Source organism: Marmota monax, unplaced genomic scaffold, assembly GCF_021218885.2.
Source record: "Marmota monax isolate L192 unplaced genomic scaffold, Marmota_monax_Labrador192_F-V1.1 WCK01_AAM20220418_F8-fsc00076, whole genome shotgun sequence".
NCBI lineage: Eukaryota > Metazoa > Chordata > Mammalia > Rodentia > Sciuridae > Marmota > Marmota monax.
In genome coordinates this window covers 6,955,915-6,976,507 of record NW_026692843.1, presented here as the reverse complement: position 1 = coordinate 6,976,507, position 20,593 = coordinate 6,955,915, and the positions used below count along the sequence as shown (strand labels likewise).

Below are 20,593 nucleotides of genomic sequence, written 5' to 3'. Positions count from 1 at the left end.
GGCAGTCCCTGGAGTTCAAGCACAAGCTCACCAGTCACCAACGCCATGAGTTCAGCCAAGTTCACCCTCAAAGCCTCACTTTCACAGGCAAAATACAGAGCTGCTTGCTGAGGATTGAAGGAGGTGATGCGGTCCTCAGCACATTGCCCTGCATGTAGGAAGCACGTGATGAATAATGCTTTTATTAATGTCATAAAAACACCAAGAGTACATGGGAAACTTAGCAACAGATGCCTATCTGAACCTAAAGCAGGAAGATCTGCAGCGGGAGCCTCCCAGAAAGCTGCTCTAAACTCCCCAACCCACAAAAACAGTTTGGCAGAGCAAGAGTGGGCTGTGACCTCTCCACTCCCTTTCCTGCACCTCCCTTGCTGAGGTACTTGAGACACCTTGGCTCAGCCTGCCTGCATCCCAGGATGGATGAGCAGCCCACCTCCCCGGGCTGTCACCTTGCTGCTGCCTTGGGCTGCACTCTACTTCCTTGTCCAGAGACCAACATGGAGAAAGCCCACCATGGTGCCCACGAGTTCCTTAAATTCCTAAGCACAGTGGAGGAAGGTGAGTGTGAAGAAGGCTTGGTAACACATGAACACATCTGCCCTTGACGGTGGACTGTCATCATCCGTGCCAAAGCCTGACACTTGGACCCTTTAAAAGATAAAAAGAAAAAGTAAATGTACAGGGCAACTGATAAAAGAGAAAAAGAACAGCAAAATAAAATTGCAAAGAGAAAGCAACACAGTTAAAGAGAGAAATGAAGAGATAAACCCACTTAAAGTAGCAGAATTCAGAAATTTTGTTTGTGGGATTTTAATCATGGCAAAAAAAAAAAAAAAACCCTGATAATGAAGAAAGATAAGTGAATTAGTAAAAAGGAAGGCTCCAAGTCCAGCACAGAAGAGGACACAGATTTACAAAACACTGGAAATGAAGACAGAGCTGATCGGAGGGGCACCACATTTGCAAAGGTGGAGAGTCATAAGAAAACACCCTGAATCAGGACTAGATCTCCTCCTGCTCACGGTCTGGGTAGACGCTCCACACCTAGACCTGATCAAGTCTCTGCTGTGAGCAGCATGAGGTCGGGGCCTGGGCTGATCTCAAAGATGTTGCGAAGTCCCTCAGAAAGTGCATGGCCCCCTACAACCATCCATGGCTGTCAGGTGAGCGAGCAAGGAAGGAGGGAGAGAGGGAACGCAGAGGGAAGTCGGGATGAGGCCGGTGTTTCCATCCTGTTCAGGAAAATGCCAGACAATATAAATGAACCAATAGCCCTGAAGGAAACAGCACCACAGAATAAGTGAACTAAGCTTATTTCCATCATATAATAAAGCACGAAGCAGCAAGTGATAGAGTGAAGGCCACATACACTCACGAGGAAAGATTTCTAAGCTTTATTATTAAAGAGAAGGCAAGATTCACAGCACACATTCAGAATTATCCAATTTCATTAAAAATAATGTGCAGAGAAAATGCCTCATATTTCTGAAGTGCTTATGTATGCTTTCAGAGACAAAGAAAAAAACACTTGTTTGTGTCTGCTGAGAAATGGGAAACGAAGCGTGAGATAATCAGAAGAGAATTTGCTCTATCTGTATTTTTAAACTTCTATAAGGAAAGTATATTCATATATAGCTTGTAGTAAAAAATAATTTAAAATATGAAATGAACTAATTTCATAAGATAAGGCAAATCCAAGCATTTTTATGAGCAGGTAATTTCAAATCTCAAAAAGAGATCATTCTTTTGTTATTTAAATTATTTTATTACATAGAAATTTGGGAAATTTCCCAGTTCATTTCATTATACATGACCCTGATAGCAAAGAAAAAAAATTAAAAGCACAAAAAATAAAACTAGATAATAATTTTAGCTTAGAATAAATATTTTTAGATTTCAATGAGTATTCCACAATAAAATTTCTTTATAATCTATCAGAATATCTGAAATAACAGGAAATGACCAAAATGTTTTATTCTAGAAAAATATAGTAACTTGTTAGTATTACTTGTCATAGTAAGTCCAAGAAAAACAAATTATATGATTATTGCCATAAATGCTTAAAAGTCATTTAGCCAAATTCAACATTGATTCCTTATTTTTAAGGATTATTTATTCAATAATAGGAAAGTATTGCTAAGAATGTGTTAAAATAAGATGAATATGGAGTTATCTCAAACTACCTGCCCTTCCTTTTTGTATACAGCAGGAGAAAGCAGAGCTGTCTCTCTCTGCACTCTTCACAAAGCCGTCCACAGTGGATTCCAGCTGGCTCTGCCACTGGACTCCATCCTGACTCTGCAGAGTGCAGACCCTTGGTCCAGGGCCACTTCTGCCAGTCTCCCCACTTAGAACTGCCACCCAGGGCTAACACCCAGCTGTAAGCCAGGTGGGCTCACTGCGGCTCCCTCCTGCTCAGTCACAGAACTTGGGGAAGCACATTGTTGGCTTATTATAAGGGATATTCTGAAGAATGCTGATGGGCAGCCAGAAGGGAGAGATAAGCCCAGGGTGGGTAAGGGGCGCCCAGCACCCATGGCCTCTCTGGGGGCACCACCCCAACACTTCCCCACACTCCTCACCCTGGAAGCTCTCCCAGGTTTTGATGGAGGTTTCGCCACGTAGACATCATCCATCATTAACTCAACCTCAGCCCTGCCCAAAGGATGGAGTGGAGCCGGGATTTCCTATTTTCTAATCCTGGCTTGGTCTCCCGGTGATCAGGCCCTACCCAGGAGCTTCCGAGGGGTCACCTTATGCGACCAAAAGATGTTCCTGCAACCTTGGAAGCTCCAAGGGGCTTGGGAGCTCTGTGTCACACATCAGAGTCAAAGACCAAATATCAGGACTAAAGATGCCAGTTCCCCTTTGGCTTAGGAAATCTCTGGGGCTTTAGTTTAGCATTTCTGTGGCAGGAGGAGAGACAAAGACCAAAATATACACTTATTATAAATCACACTATTAAAGCAGAGGGGCTCATTTTCACTATTTCTGAAGTCAATGCAAACCTTTTAAATATAAAGAATTTCTACCATAATGATTCTTGAGTTGTGGTCTCATTCTGTTCCCCAGTTTGACCTTGAACTCCTGGACTACATGATCCTCATGCTTTAGCCTCCTGAGTCCCTGGAATTATGGCACGTGCTACCACACTTGGCTTTGTTGTGATTTTTTTGTGGGTGATGTGATTTTTACCTTGGAGAATAAATAAAATGTATTAGAAGCAATTGATTTAATGTTCCTAATTTTAATGATTGTAAACCTAGTGACTTTACTCTAGGCCAATATCATCCAAATAAAATGTAAGAGCCCCAAAGAGTCCATTTGCACTTACACAAGATTCCTAGGAACTAAAATGTTCTGAACTGGGCAAAATCTGCCTAAAAGTAACTGCATATTATGAAAATCATGAAAATGATTGGAAAAAGAAGGCTTCTTGTGTTTCCAGATGGGACATCTCGCTCTGGACCATGTCACACTTCCCTTGCTTGTTACCTCTACGATTCTGCACCATTTCAATAGAAATCACAAGTAGATGGTTCAACTTGACAAAAATTTTTGAAAATTATTTTAAAAATAATGTGTAAGAATATTACAGAAAAAATAAATAGTAATAAAGTCACCCATAAAATAGAAATGACCTGTCAACGGGGTCAGTCACAAAGACGGCACAAGTGTCTCATATGCACACAAGTGGAGCAGGGAAAGGGGCACAGAGCACTGGAATGGAAAAGGTTAAGAAACAAATCAAGTACTTGCCACTACTTACACTGCGACACTGGGGTTTCACGTAAGCAGGGAAAGACGACTTAGTGTTTTAATGGTGGGAAGCCAGGGGGATGAGGCCGAGCCCCCTTCTCAGCCTATAGCAACACCCATCATTGGTGGACTAAAGGCTGAGATAAGAGCTGGCCAGACTACCTTGCAGGAAGCACTCCCACCCACAGCGTGCAGAGGGAGGAGAGTGCTGTGCAGAGTACCAGACCAAAGGCAAGCGCACCACTGGACCAGGAGAAAGCCCAGAGCCCCGCACCTGTGAGCACCAGGAACAGGAAGTGAAGATGGCAGGGAACACTGAAGCCACGGAGGACCTGGGCTCCGTTCCCCAGCACAGAGTTCACCAAATCCACTTAGAGGCCAGGATGGAAGAGAAAGGCATGCGAAGCCAAGGCACAGGGAGGGGGCGCAAGGCTCAGGACAGCTTCAGTCTCAAGGCCGCCAGAGAACTGCCCACTGCAGCAGGAGCATAGAGACCCAGTTGCCATGCAGAGGGCTTCAGGCTTTTAATAAGGCAGGTGGGTTTCGTTTCTCATCTGCTAATGAAGACAATAATAAAAGAACAGAATAGGGAGGAAATAGGAAGGAGACCCTTCCTTTACAAAATTACATATAAGAGGAAGTGAGGGGAAAGGGGAAAAAAACAAGAGAGAGAAATGAATTACAGTAGATGGGGTAGAGAGAGAAGATGGGAGGGGAGGGGAGGGGAGGGGAGGGGAGGGGAGGGGAGGGGAGGGGAGGGGAAGGGAAGGGAGGGGGGATAGTAGAGGATAGGAAGGGCAGCAGAATACAACATACACTAGTATGGCAGTATGTAAAAAAGTGGATGTGAAACCGATGTGAATCTGCAATATGTATACGGGGCAAAAATGGGAGTTCATAATCTGCTTGAATCAAATGTATAAAATATGATATGTCAAGAGCTTTGTAATGTTTTGACAACTAATAATAAAAATAAATAAATAAACAAAAACAAAAAAAGAAAAGCAAAGGGAGATCAGTAGAATAAGAAAAGGAGAGGGGAGGGAGGAGAGGATGGGAGAGATATTGGTGAAATTATATTGTTACATCATGTGAATGTACTTATATACAACAACAAATCCTAACACTATGTACAAATATAATACACCAATAAAAAAATGTGTGTGGGGGGAAATTCTACCTTCCTCAGGGAAGGCTATCTAATCCTCTCATTCTAGGTCAATTCCCTGGTTACATCCCAAACTGTAATCATAATTTTAAATTATGATTTTTAATGAATAACTATGTGGTTTCTAGTGTGTGCAAATATTTATCACTCTACCAACTCTTTCAGGTCTCTATGTGCGACTAGGACAGCTTTGTTGACTGCTATTAATGATATATGCATAGTTTGGAGATAGTGTAGTTTTGGCTCCAGATCTCCACAATAATATGAATATCACAATAAAGCAAGTGACATGAAAAAAATAAATAAATAAAAGACAAATAACAGCCACTTAAAAAAGAAAGCAAAAACTAATAACTCAGTTGATGCACTTGTTCACCCATTTCCGATTTACAAGAAAACCTGGAGTGTTAAAATAGTTCTGTGATATACAGAGTCCAAAGTAAGAAAACTTCCTGTGAAATAAGGAAAAACTATATAGTCACTCTCACAATTACATAGATTCTTTCAAAAGTGTGACCAAATGCAGTAAATCATGAAATGAAAAGAAAAAAAAATGAGAACTTTACTTTAAATAAATTTTTTTAAGAAGGCAAACATCACAACAAAATAAAGTGCTAATAAAACACTTCAATTTGGGGTAATTTTGCCTCTCTTTATGATTAAAATGATAAAACCTACATAACACCTTAAAAGGAGCTACTCAAAGACACTTAGAAATCTGCTCACGATGGACAAACACCAGGGGAGAATCCATACTATTTTTTTGACTGCAGCCAAACCGTGTGAGAATGTTACCTGTGGCATCTGGTCCTGGTGAGCCTCCTGCACCATTCACAGCAGCAGACCTGGCCAGGGCCTTTCTCCCTGATGGTGCCGGGGGCCGGACGTCAGGACTGTCAGGGAACATCCTGGGAGCCAGGGTCCTGCAGAAGAAGCGGGTCAAGAACACGGAGCATGAACTACACCCGGATGGCTGCTTGCAAGTTAAGCTGTGCACTGGTGTGTGGTGTTCTGTTTGGAAAGTAGCACTGCACAGGTGAGGCCTGGCTGTTCTCCTCTGCTTAGGGAGCACACTCCCCAGACAAACTCAGACAGCAGGAAGTTAAGGCCTCAAGAGCCTGAACGGCCAGAGACAGAGCCCCAGATTGCCAGAGCTGCAGGAAGATGGGAAAAATCCCGGGAAATAGAAAACCCCAAAGAAGCTGAGCCACTAATCTGAACATAATCTCAGCCTGGATCTTTGATGGATTGATAAATTATTCAGTCACAGGTTAAGTACCAAATATATAAAGAGCTATGACAGGTTGGTTTGCAATGAAATATAAATATTAGCAAGCGTAATTTACAAAAGTAGACTACCCAACAGCAGCGGGAATACCCCAAACAGCAGAGCTCTCAGCAGCTGCAGAACATTAAAAAGCCAGCCTCGTAATTTGAGGCTGAGCAAGTTTACTGTGAGTTAGAACAAAAATAAATGCTGAGGACACAGCCAACTCCAGATCTCCACACGAAGGCATCTGTAACATCCAATTTAAAACCCAAGTTTTATACATGCAAATAATCAGGGAAGTATGCCGAACACACAGAAAAAAAAAGAAGTCAGTAAAAGTGACCTAGATGTTGGATTTAATAAACAAGGATTTCAAAGCAAGTCTTGTACATAAAATTAAAGAATAAAAGGATAAATGGCCTGAATAACTGAAGGCATAGGAAATCTCAACTGAGAAATCAAAACTATAAAAATGGAAATTCTGGAACAGAAAACTATGATAACTAAATTTTTTAAAATTCACCATAAGGATTCAACAGCACCTTGGTTGGTGATGTTTCCAAAAAAAAAAAAAAAAAAAGAAGTAGTTAACTTGCTAGTAGATTAAAAGAAATTCATGAACCTGATGAACCTGAAGAATGCTAGGAAAAAGAGTGCCTCAGAGACGGTGCCAAGCAGTCCTTAACACACAGCACCACAGTCCCTTTGCAAAGGGAGGAAATGGGCAGGAAAAACACCATGTGAAGAAACATTGGCAGGAGTGTCCCAAAGTCGGTGGAGAATATTAACCTACAGACCCCAAAATGTCAGTGCACCCCAAGAAGCTAAGCACAAGCCTCTTCAGGTGGCACCAGGAGAACAGTGATGCTGAGAGAGGAAATGCTTGTCACACACAAGGAGACAATGACATGGTGACAGCCGATCTCACTAGAAACCCAAGGTGCTGTTTTGTCACAGGCTGGTAGAAGAGCATTGTGTGTTGTTAGCAAAACTGTGATTCTCAAGTGCAGGTGACACGAGGACCCCTTCAGACCCCTTCAGATTGCTGAGAGCCCCGTCCCCGGGTTCACGTGAGGACCTGCTGGAGGGAGGAACACAGGGCCCAGAGACGGTGGTAGTGCAGTGGGGGAACATAGCTGTTTTTCTTCTTTCTTATCTTCTCTAAAGGACACAGGACTGAGCAGGAATCACCACCCTGGACGGGTCATCACATACACAGGTGGACCCTACATGACATAGCGACGAAGCGGGGAACGCAGGTGGGTCTTGCCAGGTTTCTACATTTGACCTCAGTGGTCCAGAGCCAACTCCAGGTGGACCACGGCCGGTTAAAGATGTATGTTCTGATCTGAGAGCTTGCCCCTACCACCAACGCAACAAGATACAGCTCGGGAAGCAGCAGACGATTCAAATGGAAATTCAAAAGTTCTTCATTCGCACAAAATACGGCCAATTTTTTTTAAAGGAGAGATAAACAGAGGAGACAGAAAAATGGCATGGTGGCACACCAAATAAACTGTCCATCACTGTACTGAACGTAAATGAACTAAACATTTCAACCAAAAGGCACACCTTGGCTTTCTGGAGGGAGGGGAGCAGGAACCAACTAATTGGTATTTATAAAAGTTGAGCTTTAAATGCAAAGACTCAAAGAGATTGGGAGTGAAAGCACAGGAGAGGGACAGCACGGGAGAGACATAGCACGTAACCAGGAAGCCCAACAAGCTGCAGTCACTGTGGAGGTACTGGTGGACGTGGTGTTACCAGTGACACAGAGGTGTTGCACAAGGTGACAGAGCTGACAGACCAGGAGAAACAGTTATAACAACACCTCAAAATGCCCTTGTCCAAACCTGAGAGAACAGCTAGGAGAAATGAATTCACAATCAAAACTGGAGGCTTCCACCTAAAAATGATATATAGAGGATCTGACATCGGTACTAAAACACATCCTTTTTATATAGGCCTACCCCAGTGAGTACAGAACACGTTTTCCCCATGTGTAACGCAGGTGGAAGGACCTCAGAGTAAAACACATCTTTAGTGCCAGGTGTGGTGGCGCACACCTGTAATCCCAGCAGCTTGGGAGGTTGAGGCAGGAGGATCTCAAGGTCAAAGCCAACCTCAGCAATTTAATGAGGTCGTAAACAACTCAGCAAGACCTTGTCCCTAAATATAAAATATTAAAAGGGCTGGAGATGTGACTCAGTGGTTGAGTACCCCTGGTTCAATCCCTGGTACCAAAAAAAAAAAGTCTTTATCAACTTCAAAAGGTTGAAATCATAGAGAAAACACTGACCTCAGCAGAACCAGGCTGGACGTCTGCAGCATTGAAGCATCTTTACATCCAGACGTCGCCACTAAACAAAAATCATTCACAAACAAAAGAAGAAATTACAAATCAGTTGAGAAGAAAAATTTTGAATGAAATGAAAATTAAAAATTTGAGGAGGCAGCTAAGGGAGTGCTTAAAAGAAAGCTCAGAGCTTTAAATGTCAGTATCAGAAAACAAGGAAAGATTAAAATTCAATGACACGACTTTCTACCTGAGGTTGGCAGGAACGAAGAGCTATGTGTGGAGAGAGGGAAAACAAGGATGAGAGTGGAGATCAATGGAATCAAACATGGAAAAATGAAGGGAAGTTGGCTCTGTGAAAAGTTGTGTTAAATTGAAAACCTGCCCAAGGGGACAAAACAGACTGGCCACAGCCGACAAGCAATGGGGTAAAATCTCAGGCTGGACAGAGGCTGAAGTGACAATGAGGGTGCGACTAACACAGTGTCCCAGTAGTGAACCTGTCCTGAGACTGAGGCACACAAACCCCCGGCTGACACAGGAACACACAGAGAAAGTGCAGAGGACGGCAGGGAGCAGCCCAGGGAAGGCCGCGGGCCACGCCACTGTGCAGGCAGGGGAGGGTCTGTTCCCTGCCGGGCCATGCAGCCGCCCAGGCCACCACAAGGACACTGCATCCTCAGGACCACCCATGATGGATGGTAACCAGGACAGTGTGGGATCCCACATAAGGATGGACACAGACCAGAGCCCAGAGCCCAGAGAGGCACCCAGGTGCCTGCCCTCCCCTGGTTTTTGACAAAGGGGCCACTGCTACTCACTGGAAAAAGGGACCTAAGTCCCTCAGGTGGCGTTGGATGACAACATGGAAGAGAGTGAGATACACCAAAAGTATCCTGACATGTTTCATAGACCTAAAAAACAGGAGGTAAAATAATTTCCATAAGGAAACCTAGAAAAACATCTTTGCCATCTGGTGGTGGTGGTGGCAGATTTCTCAGAAAAGACAGAAATACACAGTGTTTGTAACAAGACATGAAGCATGCAGCCATGCAGCCATGCCATCCCTGTGCAAATGTGAAGGTATGCAGTTCACACCCAGATGCCCAGCTCACACTCCAGGATGCCCAGCTCACACCCCAGGTGCCCAGCTCACACTCCAGGATGCCCAGCTCACACCCCAGGTGCCCAGCTCACACCCAGATGCCCAGCTCACACCCCAGGTGCCCAGCTCACACCCCAGGATGTCCAACTCACACTCCAGGATGCCCAGCTCACACTCCAGGATGTCCAGCTCACACCCCAGGATGCCCAGTTCACACCCAGGTTCCCAGCCTATACCCCAGGTACTTCACTCACACTTCAGTGCCCAGTTCACACCCCAGGTGCCCAGCTCACCTCCCTCAGGTAGCAGACTTGGGATTCCAGCCCAGGCTGTGTGGCTCCCAGCCTCTTATAACTGCCAGGTGCTTCCTCAAGTCAAAGCCACCAACACCAAGTGCAGGCAGAATCCACATGATTTTTCTTTAACCGTAAAATCATTCTAATGACTGGGAGAAAAACAGACAATAATGACAAGATAATATTCAATAAGAACCCAGCCCTGTGTAGTTCTAAAATACAGTCTAAGAATACCAAAACTAAAAAGTGCCATATCCCAAATTAACCCTAATCTGCTGACTTATCCTCCAGTGGGTGCTGATATAGAAGCAGCCCGAACACGGGTGAGGAGAGCAGCCGGGCGAGGAAACACGGGCAATGGATGCTGGGCGAGGCGCTCCTGGGGCAGAGGGAGGGAGTGGCATTTCATCCTCGTTGCTTACGAGCCCAGAGCACAGGGTCTTTCCACCATGAGCCTTGAAAGAGAACACTCAAGAAACCCTGTCTCCACCCAGCGAGCAGGGCAGAGCCTTTGTCACAGGGAACAGGGAGGCACCTGCTGTCGCGCAGGTGAGAGGATGGTGAGACCTGCTCCGGGACGGGCAGACCCCACAGGCCCCTGCACAGCCAACGCCTATCTACGAATAAGAAGTTCCCAGACACACAAGCCCCCCAGGCCAGGGCCTGTCCAGTGTCCTGCCAGCAGAACACCCCCTTAGACACAGAGTGACCCCCTTCTGGGAGAGACAGGCTTGCCTTCAACTTGATCCCCACCCACACGGGGGTAGGGTAGGAGAGCAAGAGGCGAGAGGCCCGAGCAGAGCAGGGAGGGGTGGGAGCACACTGGAAAGGCTCTGCCTACCACTCTGGCCCACAGCAGGGAGGGTGGGCTGGGCTCGCTGGGTGGGGCAGCCTGGCACAGTCCTTGGAAAGTAAAGAGAACTCTGTTGGGAGCCCCCAGGAGCACTGGGGCTGGGGTCCGTCCTTTGGCTCTAGGCCTCGCCCGGAAGCCAGTAGTCACATGGACAAGGACTCTATTGCCACAACAGCCTGACACCAGCCAATGTGCTGGGCATGTGGTCTGGTGGCCGAGCTCCTCACTGTCCCGGCCCAGGGGAGGCCTCCCACCTGATAGGGCCTCACCACAGACATCTGCACCTTGCTGAGCTGGAAAGTGGCATTGGTGACTTCATAAGCCACACGCCCGTGGTGGGGAGCTGGGACTCCCGCTGAGGCCCTGGACCCCAGGTGCACACCTCCTGTTTCCAGGCCTCGCCCTGCCAGCATGCCAGGGCAGACAGACAGACAAGACACGAGACACACAAGACAAGATCTCTCCTGGGAAAGCCAGGACAGCATGAGTGCGTGGCCCTGGAGAGTGGCTCAGTAACACACACACATCCTGGGACAGTGGCTCTGGTGAGTGTGACAGCGACGTGTGACAATCCTTCTGATGACCTGCAAAAAATTCCAGAATCACATCCTGCACACAGGAAGGGAGGGAAGGGAAACGCCCAGCATCAGCAGTTCTCACCTCGAATGGGGGCGTTGTTGTAAATTCCACCAATTGTCCTCTATTCTCTGTGTTTTTCTTTTTGCAGTGAGATATGCTGTTCTTTGTAGGAAAGCCTACATTCCTCCTGTAATTACAAGTGCATTGTTGCTGTACCCGCCTTTCCCTCACCGTGGAAATGAGTTTAGAGTGGCCGTGGGGCATCCAGACATGAACATCCAGGTGTCCAGGCCTTGGCAGCTGGCCTGCCAGGTGCAGGGACCTCCCTTCTCTGTCCAGCACCTGCCAAGGGGTGGGGAAGGCCGTCCTCGAGAAGGCTGGGCTGAGGCTGTAGGAGAGGCAAGGGGGAGCAAGAGGAGCGGTGGTGGAAGGAGGAGCCTGAGGCGAGAGCAGGCCCAGCGCAGCACCCAGGACCAGCTGGCTGATGACAGAGACATCACCATGCCACTTGTCCCTTCGCCCCTGCAGACCGTGTCTTATCTGCTGTTCTGCTAAGGGTTCTAGGCCTAAATCATGGCAAAAGGGCAGAATGTCTAATGGGAAGCCTCGTCTTCCACACCGTGTTGAGTGCTGGGCAGACGACTGGCCAGTGTGGGCACCAGGAGGGCCAGCCGGGGGGCTGTGGCTTCCCACCTTCCTCAGGATCTCAGCGCAAGGTGAGATTAGGGGTGGTCAGAGGCCTTGCCGGGCAAGCAGCTCAAGACTCATGGGGGTGACTCTCTTGCCCTTGTTAGATGTGAGAAATCTCACCAGGGAGGAGACCCAGGGGTTTGGGAGCTGGGGTGGCAGCCAAAGCCTGAAGATTTGGGGAGGCCTCTCCCAAATTTGTGTTCCCCCTGCCTAGAATCATGCCACAGTGAAGACCAAAAAGAGTTATCCCTTTACTAAGGCTGTCCCGAGTGTCCACCACCTTCAAAAAGCAAATCTCCCAACACACAAATTCACAAAGGAGAGCCCTGATCCCACTGAGGTGACAGCCACCTGCAAGGGCTGGCCAGAGCTCCCCTACTGGTGCCCAAGCGAGGATGACACGCAGGAGCAGGTGCCAGGGTGTCTCCAGTCAGGACTGAGTGTCACCCCCTCCACCGCCGTCAGAGGGCGAGGCGTTGCTGGGCCACATCTCAGCACTCTGCTGGCAGCTGAGACAGGGCGGACATGAGGAAATGGAGCAGCAGGCAGCATCGGAGGTGCTTGTGACTGGAGGAAGAGCATCTGTGACACCCAAGGCCACTGCTCCAATGGGACCTTCTTCTAGGGGAACCATGGTGGCTGCCCACATGTACCTGGGACTCTAGTACTGGCCCTCGGCCTGTGCTGAGGGTCTGATGAGCAAATGGACCCATGAAGAATGACAAGGCACAGGGGTTCTGTTCCTGGAGCAGGACGAGCCCAGGGCCCAGTCCCCGAGGAACCCATGGCCTCTTCTGTGAGTCTACATGTGCCTGCCATTCACTCTGAGTCCCCACTTCAGAGCATGGCCTGGGAACGGAGGTGGCTCCTGCTGGGTCTCTCCAGCCACAGTCCCAGGGCAGTTTCACTCCAGCCACCAGGTGAGAGCCACACGGCTCTCCTGACCTCACCTAGTGCCCAGGGCGCTGGTCAGGGATGTGGAGACGGGTGGGCCCTATCATTGCTAAGCCACACTGGGGTCCTGTAGCCAAGGCCCTGCAAAGCTTGGTGCCTGAAAGCCGTTGACCAGGGCTGCTTTTCTGCAGGGCATGGAGGGCCTCAGGGGCTCACAGTGGGCTGTCTGTCTGTCTGCACATCACAGAACATGACCCAAGCCCAGGGGGGACACCTGTACTGCAGCCTGGGTTGGGGGGTCAGGGGTAAAGTGCCCTTCCCTCTCTCTGTGCTCATTGGCGACTTGCTCTTACTGGAGCTCACTGGTGTGGCTGAGCTGTCTCTAGCCGGTGTGCACAGCCACAGGGCCTGCCACGCAGGAAGGCACGTCCTGCTTTTCCAGGGATGTCCTCTGCGCTCCCCGGAAATGCAAGCAAATGGTCCAGGGGGAAGCGGCCTTTAGTAACTTCCCCCAGCAGGGTGGTCCCTTCCCACCCCTGATCACCAGAACACGAGGGGACACCCCCTAAGCAAGAACACAGCTCCAGGGATGGGGGCAGTCCTGAAGGGTGCCCCTGGCAGAAACTGGGCCACTGTGGGCAACAGCCCAAGGGTCCTGGGGCACAGGCTGCAAAGGGCTCAAGCCCCACAGATCTCTGGCTTGGCCTGTGAACACGCAGCTCTGAGGACAAGCCCTTCCAGCAGCGTGGGCTCCACCTCCCCCTTCTTGTGCGTCCTGACCTGCTGGGTGCTGCCCTGCTCAGTCCTCCACACCTGACCTCAGACTCTCCCTGCCCCCCCCCCCCCCGGGGACGCCCACAACACCCGCACCTTCCCCCAGAGCCCTGCACTCCTTGGGATGGCTCTTCCCCCTGAGGACAGCCAGCAGGAGGCGGCTGTACTGCTGGACCCCATGACCCCATGTGGAGCACCCTGCTGGTTGGGCTTGTCCCCACCTGCCCTTAGTGTGTCTGGGCCCCCGTTCCTCACACCATTTCCCCCAAAACTCACCACCATCCTTTCTTCCCAAGTTGGACCAGAATGTGAACAAGAAACCCAAATTTGCAGAACCAGATCTCACATTAGGTCGCGGGCTCACCCAGCCCGTCTCCGGAGCAGCTGCAGCCTCTCTGGTGACATCTCCGGCACTTCTAGACCTGCTGCTCTTGGCTACATCCTCTTGGACATAAATTGGCCTCTGTCCCCAGGGCCCCAGAGTCATGTTCCCAGGCAGTTCAGACCCATCGCGGGGCGGCTGGGAGTTCCTGGCTTCTCTTAGGGTGACTTTGGACACAACCTCCTGGTACCTGCTGTTGGCACTCACCTGCACCCTGTGCCCCTGCTGGACCCCCACGCTCTCAGCCATACCCTCATGCACTAGCCCGCCCCCCAAGGAAGCCCATGTGCACGCCTCGCTGTGTGTGTTTAAGGCTAACTGAGAGGGCTGGCCCCTCCAGCACGTCTTCCTGACACTTCCAGCGGCCGTGAAGTTCTCTCATCATCCAGCACGGACCTTCCCTTTCATTGAACACAACTTGCTATTATTTTTAATTTGTCTTCCATGTTGGCAGTGGGCCGAGTCAGGGATGAAATGTTGGACAAGACAAACCTGGCCTCCTGTTCCAGGGAATTTGCAGCCCAGAAAAGAAGGCAGATATTAACTATACAATTACACGTGTGATTATTTAGCCATAATTGTGATGAGTGCAAAAAAGGATGATGTCCTCCCTGTTCTTCGCTGAATAACCTCATTTACAAGGACGTCTCCTCCTCAGCTACTTCTGAGCTTGCCTCCCTGTGCTTACACCGTGGATTCCCTTGGCCATTTGCACCCAGGTCTTCCCCGAGGAACCAGCGGGCCTGTTGGCTCCCAGCAGCTCTGGGGTCAGAGAGCCTGAAGGAAGGTCTGGAAAGCGCCCCCCACAGGTGTTCTCAGTGCTGTAGGATGCAAAGGGCCAGGCGAGATAGGACGCATGTCGTGCTGCTGGGTAGCTGGGAAGAGTGGGCTTCACGTGTGACAGCCTGCGGCCGGGCTTCTCCCCTCCAGTGCCAGGTCATCCCCACCCGCAGCCCCTGGCCAGGGCCTCCACCCCTCATCCCCGGGCAGATCACAGAGGAGCCTGATGCCTGGCCACACTCAGCCTCCTGCCCCTGGCCACTCTCATCCGGCCCCGCGTCCCTCCTCCAGTACCTGCTGGTGGCACTCCACTGCGCTGTGTGCCCCCCACCCATGCCCTGTACTCTACTTCTCAGGGACAAAGGCCACATCTGTTCAGGTGACACTCAAGGCTCTTTAGGGGGTTATAGAGAAACTGGGTGGGAGAGAGGGGCTGGGTGTTGCTGAAGAGCCCTGTGTATCTGCTGAATTTTTCATCTTGAATTCAGTTTCTCAGAATGAATAGTTTGACAAAGAGCACAGAGATGTGTGGGCCCTTCCAAAATTCTGCCAAAGGTGAGCTCAGGCTCAGGGACCCGAGGAAGGGGGTCACTGGGAGCACCGAGTCCTCCAGGGAGTCCTTCCCAACTCGGAGCCTCTCTTCCCACGCAGCCTCAGGCTGCAGCCCGAGGACAGCAGCAGGACACCCGGTGCTCCGCCTGCACTGAGCCTGGCTTCCCTGCCCCTGCCCTGAGCCTGTCTGGGGAGAAGCTGCACGGGCAGCTCATCTCTGGAGTCATCGCGAAGCCAAAGAGATGGGACTCCTGGGCCACCAGGAAGCACCAGGACGAAGCTGTGGGGCTTCAGAATTTTCTGGCACCTTGGGTGAAGGAGACTCTACCAGGAAAACCCCACTAGACCCTTCCTCACGACACAAGCAGGTTCCAGCCCTGACCACTGGGTGAGAAGGCTGGAGGACCAGCACCTGCCGCTCCCGGGACCAAGAGTGTAAGAGTGTGTCCTCTCCCTCTCCCTCCCCCTCTCCCTCCCCCTCCCCTCCTTCCCTCCCCCTCTCCCTCTCCCTTCCCTCCCTCCCTCTCTCTCTCTTCTCTCCCTCTCCCTCTCCCTCTCTCTTTATCCCCCTCCCTCCCCTTCCCTCCTCCTCCCCAACCCCCTTCAGTAAATGCTTATTAATATTGTTAAATATTTGGAAAAATAATAATATATGGAAAAAGAGAACTTGAAAGAACACCCCATGAGTGGGTAGGTGCCCTGGCAAAGGGGACTTGAGAGCTGTCCTGCTACTTGTGTGGACATGAGAAGAGGAGATGGTGCCACCTGTGAGCAGGAACCAGCCAGGGCCTTGCCTTTGCCCTTCCCAGGCCCAGAGCATGAGCCACACACGTCTGTTCCTAAGCCATGCAGCTGGTGGGACTTCACCAGAGCAGCCTGCGTAGACGTTGACAGTCCCCCACATGCTGGCAGAGTCACCAAGAGGCCACTCAGCTGCCAGCAGCTTGGGGACCACCTCGCCTGAAGAAAACGGCCCCTCCTGGTCATGTCTCCTTCCTGGCATAACAAAGGGAATAGCCCCGAGTCCCCATCTCGGGACTGCTCTGCTCTTCCTGCACAGGTGCTGGGTCCCTGTTGGCAGCCTCACAGCTCAGCTGCCTTGGCCCAGCCTGAGGCCAGCCTCCCTGGAGTCTGCACATCGACCTCCATCTGTGTGGACACAGGGGCGTGTGAGTTACTGCCGCCTAGAAAAGCCAGTGAAGACAAAAACTTCTCAGCTCCCGTGAAGCCTCCCTGACCCATTCCCTTCCTTGTCTTTCTAATGAATTTTTAGTTGATTCTTTGTGTTTGGTTTTAATATCTTAACTACATATAGCTTCAAACCTGCAAACAACAGTCTGTGGGTTTTTATAAAATGCACACAAATGACATTTCTTCCAACCACTGTGTTTTCTGTTCACACTGGTATGCGGTCTGGCTATCAGGCCTCTGGTGGTGCGCTGTTGACTGGTTCAGTCATTCTAACTGCCATACGTTTGTACCATAGATGGCCCCAGCGTAGATGCTGACTGCTGTCTGAGAACGTGTGAGTTGTCCCCATGGTGATTCAGTACCCACAAGACTGCCATCAGCTGTGCTGGGCATGTCTTCCTAGGCCTCCACATGCTTAGGAGCAGAGCTGCCAGGAACGCCCTCTCGCTCCACTGTCCATGCCACACTCCGCTGAAAGCGGTTTGGCTGTTTGTAACCCATCAGCAGTGTCCTGCCCCGCCACACCCTCATCAGCTCTTGGTTTCCTCAACTAGAATGGCATCTCGTGGCTACGGCTCAAGGCTGCAGGATTAGCATTAATGAGTTTAGTGGTATTTATGAAGGGAAGAGAGAAAATGCAGGTATCTAATCCACATGTTTTACCAGGACTCTTCCTCTCTGGTTTCTAGAAGGAGTTACTACTAACATCTTCCTCTGAGCAGCGACCTGGCTGCATCCTCAGGTCCTTGTACGGTGTTTCTATTAGTGTTGATCTTGTTGACCAATCCCTGCTGAGGGCCCACGGCCCACTGGGCTTCATTCTGGATGCCCAGGATAAAAGTTTGTAAATGCCTTATAATTTCCATGAATTAGAGCTTAGTGTCCAATCATATGAGCAACTTTCACTTATTGTCCTAGGAACAGAGAACAAACTGTGTATAATATTAATTTTTTGGAATATGTGTAAGTCTCTTATTTCCTAGTTTCTGAGTGATGAGTGAAAGTTGTACTAGCAATCAAATTTCTCACTTTGGGTGTCTATATTACCAAAATCTTATAAGTGTTTGCCTGATGGTCAGGTTCTTAGGAAGAGGTCCCCTCCATGCTCTGGAGACTTGAGACTCTTCCTCGCAATCTCCTCACTGTTTGCCCTCTACATTTTAAGTCTATGCTGTTTAAGTGCATATAATTTCATCATTATTACATCTCTTCATTGGTTTCTTCTTGTATTATTGCTCCTCAAAATTAAAAATATAATGAGGTTCAAATCAAAGGACTAAATGGACTATTAAAGAGAATTTTCAAAGAATTTCAAACATTGTTTGACAATGTCTCACTGGTTTATGTATTCAGAGGCGGGTCACTGTCTCTGCCCCGTGCCGGGCGCTGCTGGGTTTGGGATGCATGTATGGACACCACTCGTGTGGTTCTCTCCTGCAAAGCATCAGATAGACGTACACCCCCCCCCCCAAATACCCCAGCCTCATGTTTAACATTAAAGAAGAGGATCAAGGAGGGAACCGTGAGAAGAATGATTGACACGTGGGGATCAGGACATTATTCCACGGAAGTGAAAAACAGGCTCCAACCTGAAGAACACGCAGAGTTCAGCCAGGCCGAGTGTGGGGGAAAGAGACGAACGGAGTCTAGATGGTGAACAGTGGAGAAGACCGTCTGGAGGAAATGTGATTATGTGTATGGGATACAGAACATTCCACTGAAGCAGCCCAGGATTAATGGGGGACTCAGGCTACTCAAGGTCATTGTGTCAGGATTAAATGAATTTCTCTATCTCCATCATATAAATATAGAACACAAATACTTCAAAATAATATTTATAACATCAAAAATAGTCAGGTCCATTGACTTCAAATAAACAACAAAATACTTATGAGACGCTGGTGGAGGAATATGAGTAAGCCTTAAAACAACGGAAACGTGAAGGTGAGAATTCTCCCCAAACGTCTCTACTGACGCAGTGCATGCCCATCCAAACCTCGACCTGAGGAGTCACACGCTAATACAAAGGGCAGGTAGGAGGGCAGAGTCCACGGCTGAGACTCAAGGACATGAAGAAAGAGCTGAAGGCTTCCCAGATTGGAAGTCTTATTAGTAAGCAATCATATTCCAGGGAGCCTGGTGTTGTAGAATAAAGAGCCCAACAGACCTACAGGTTATGAACCCTTGAATTACAACACAGTGCAGGGGCCTGAGGCTGCCTCGTGTGTATGGTGGGGGATTTATTCCAGGGGTGCTCTACCACTGAGCTACATCCCTGGACCTTTTTATTTCTGTATTGAGTCAGGGCCTTCCTAAGTTGCTGAGGCTGGCCTTGAACTTACCATCCTCCTGTCTTAGCCTCCAGGCCACTGGGATGACAGGCATGGTCACCGCACCCAGCTGACTTGGCTCTTACACAGCTTGTGCTGGGGCAATGGGGTACCTATGTGGAGCAGCCTAGGCTGGACCAGCACCCCACTACAACACCCAGACCTCAGTCTCTGGGAATTTGAGATGTGAATACAAAAAAAAGAGCAAATAAAAGTATTATTAGAAATACAGGAAATATTTTCAAGCATTTGGGTAGGAGAAGATTTCATAAACAGACTTAAAAATCTCACCATAACGAGAAACACTGATGAACTTGATGCTACTGAAATCAACAGCAGCTATTGCATCTAAAATCACTACTAATTAAGAGAAAAGGCAATCTGAGAAGAGACTCTTGCAGTGCCTACGGTGACTGGAGGGAGGATAGTGTGTGTGCAGAGGGTTCCTGTGAGTCACCAAGGAAAGTCCTAAAAAATGCATAGGACCCGAGCAGGCACTCCACACCAGGGAGTGACCACCATCACTGGACAAGTGGGGCCACCTCACTGGGAGCCAGGGATCGGCTCACTACAGACCAATAGTGTGATCAAAACTAAAAATACCAACAATGCCCAGCGCGAGTGAGGATGCAGAGCAGCGGGCTCTCCGTCATTGCTGAGGAAACACAGATGGCCCGAGCTGCCCAACAGAACTCTGTGGACCTGAGTGAGGCAGAGAGGCCCGTGCCCCGTGAGCCGGCAGACATACAGAGACGTGTGCCCTGAAGAAGGCGCACCTGCACGTCCAACCCAGACGCACCGCAGGATGCGAGTAGCGCTATTGGCAATTCCCCAACCTGCAAGCCACGGCTTCTATCATAAACCCTGCGACTGTGTGTCCTTCCACAATATTCTACTGTCTCACAATAAAAACGGACAAACTACAGCTGCACACAGCAGAGATAAGTCTCAAAAACATCATTTTGAGCAAGACACCAGACCCAAGTGAACACCCATCATTCCACTGAAATGGCCTTCAGAGCAGGCCCGACTGACCTCTGTTGACCAGATGCAAGTCTGAATGGTAAATCTGTAAAGAAAACCAGGGCAGGAGGAGAGCAAAGCTCAAGACAGTGGCCCAGGGGGGTTGGGGATGTGGCTCAAGCGGTAGCGCGCTCGCCTGGCATGCATGCAGCCCGGGTTCAATCCTCAGCACCACATACAAACAAAGATGTTGTGTCCGCCGAAAACTAAAAAATAAATATTAAAATTCTTTCTCTCTCTCTCCGCCCCCCCACTCTCTCTTTAAAATAAATAAATAAATAAAAGAGAGTGGCCCGGGGCACGGGTGCAGCAGGGACTTGGGACCTGGGCAGAGTCCCAGCCTGAGCCCAGGTGGAGGTGATGGCAGGATCGCCTTACTCATTTCCCAATGAAGGAGAGCAGCTGCCACCCTGTGTCAGTATGTCCTTCAAGTTTAAAGAAAGAAAAGAGCACAGAAAGGAGAACATTGAGCTCAGAGGCAGGAAGGACCTGTGTGCTGGAGACCAGAGCAGGGGCCAGGGTGGTGGGCACACCCAGCCAGGGCTAAGGGCACCTGGGCTGACGGAGCCAGGGCTGAGGGCGCCAGGGCTGAGGGAGCCAGGGCTGAGGGCGCCAGGGCAGAGAGCACTGGTGCCCAGCAAGGAAGCAGAG

The 20,593-nt window shown here is 49.4% G+C and overlaps 2 long non-coding RNA genes across 2 annotated transcripts in view; both read right to left on the bottom strand.

Annotated features, from left to right (window-relative positions):
• Positions 1-208: 208 nt before the first annotated feature.
• LOC124095652 (uncharacterized) lies at positions 209-10,704 on the bottom strand. Its single transcript, XR_006852553.2, has 5 exons — positions 9,892-10,704; positions 9,315-9,407; positions 8,497-8,557; positions 5,723-5,850; positions 209-648 (listed from the first exon to the last, which is right to left on the bottom strand). It is a non-coding gene; the product is annotated as an uncharacterized LOC124095652 (long non-coding RNA).
• Positions 10,705-10,711: 7 nt separating this feature from the next.
• Positions 10,712-20,593, bottom strand: part of LOC124095620 (uncharacterized) — a 57,717-nt gene continuing 47,835 nt past the window's right edge. Inside the window, exons 3-4 of the long non-coding RNA XR_006852539.2 lie at positions 11,408-11,513; positions 10,712-11,331 (exon numbers count right to left, since the gene is read on the bottom strand). This is a non-coding gene — a long non-coding RNA (uncharacterized LOC124095620). The remainder of the gene's footprint in view (positions 11,332-11,407; positions 11,514-20,593) is intronic.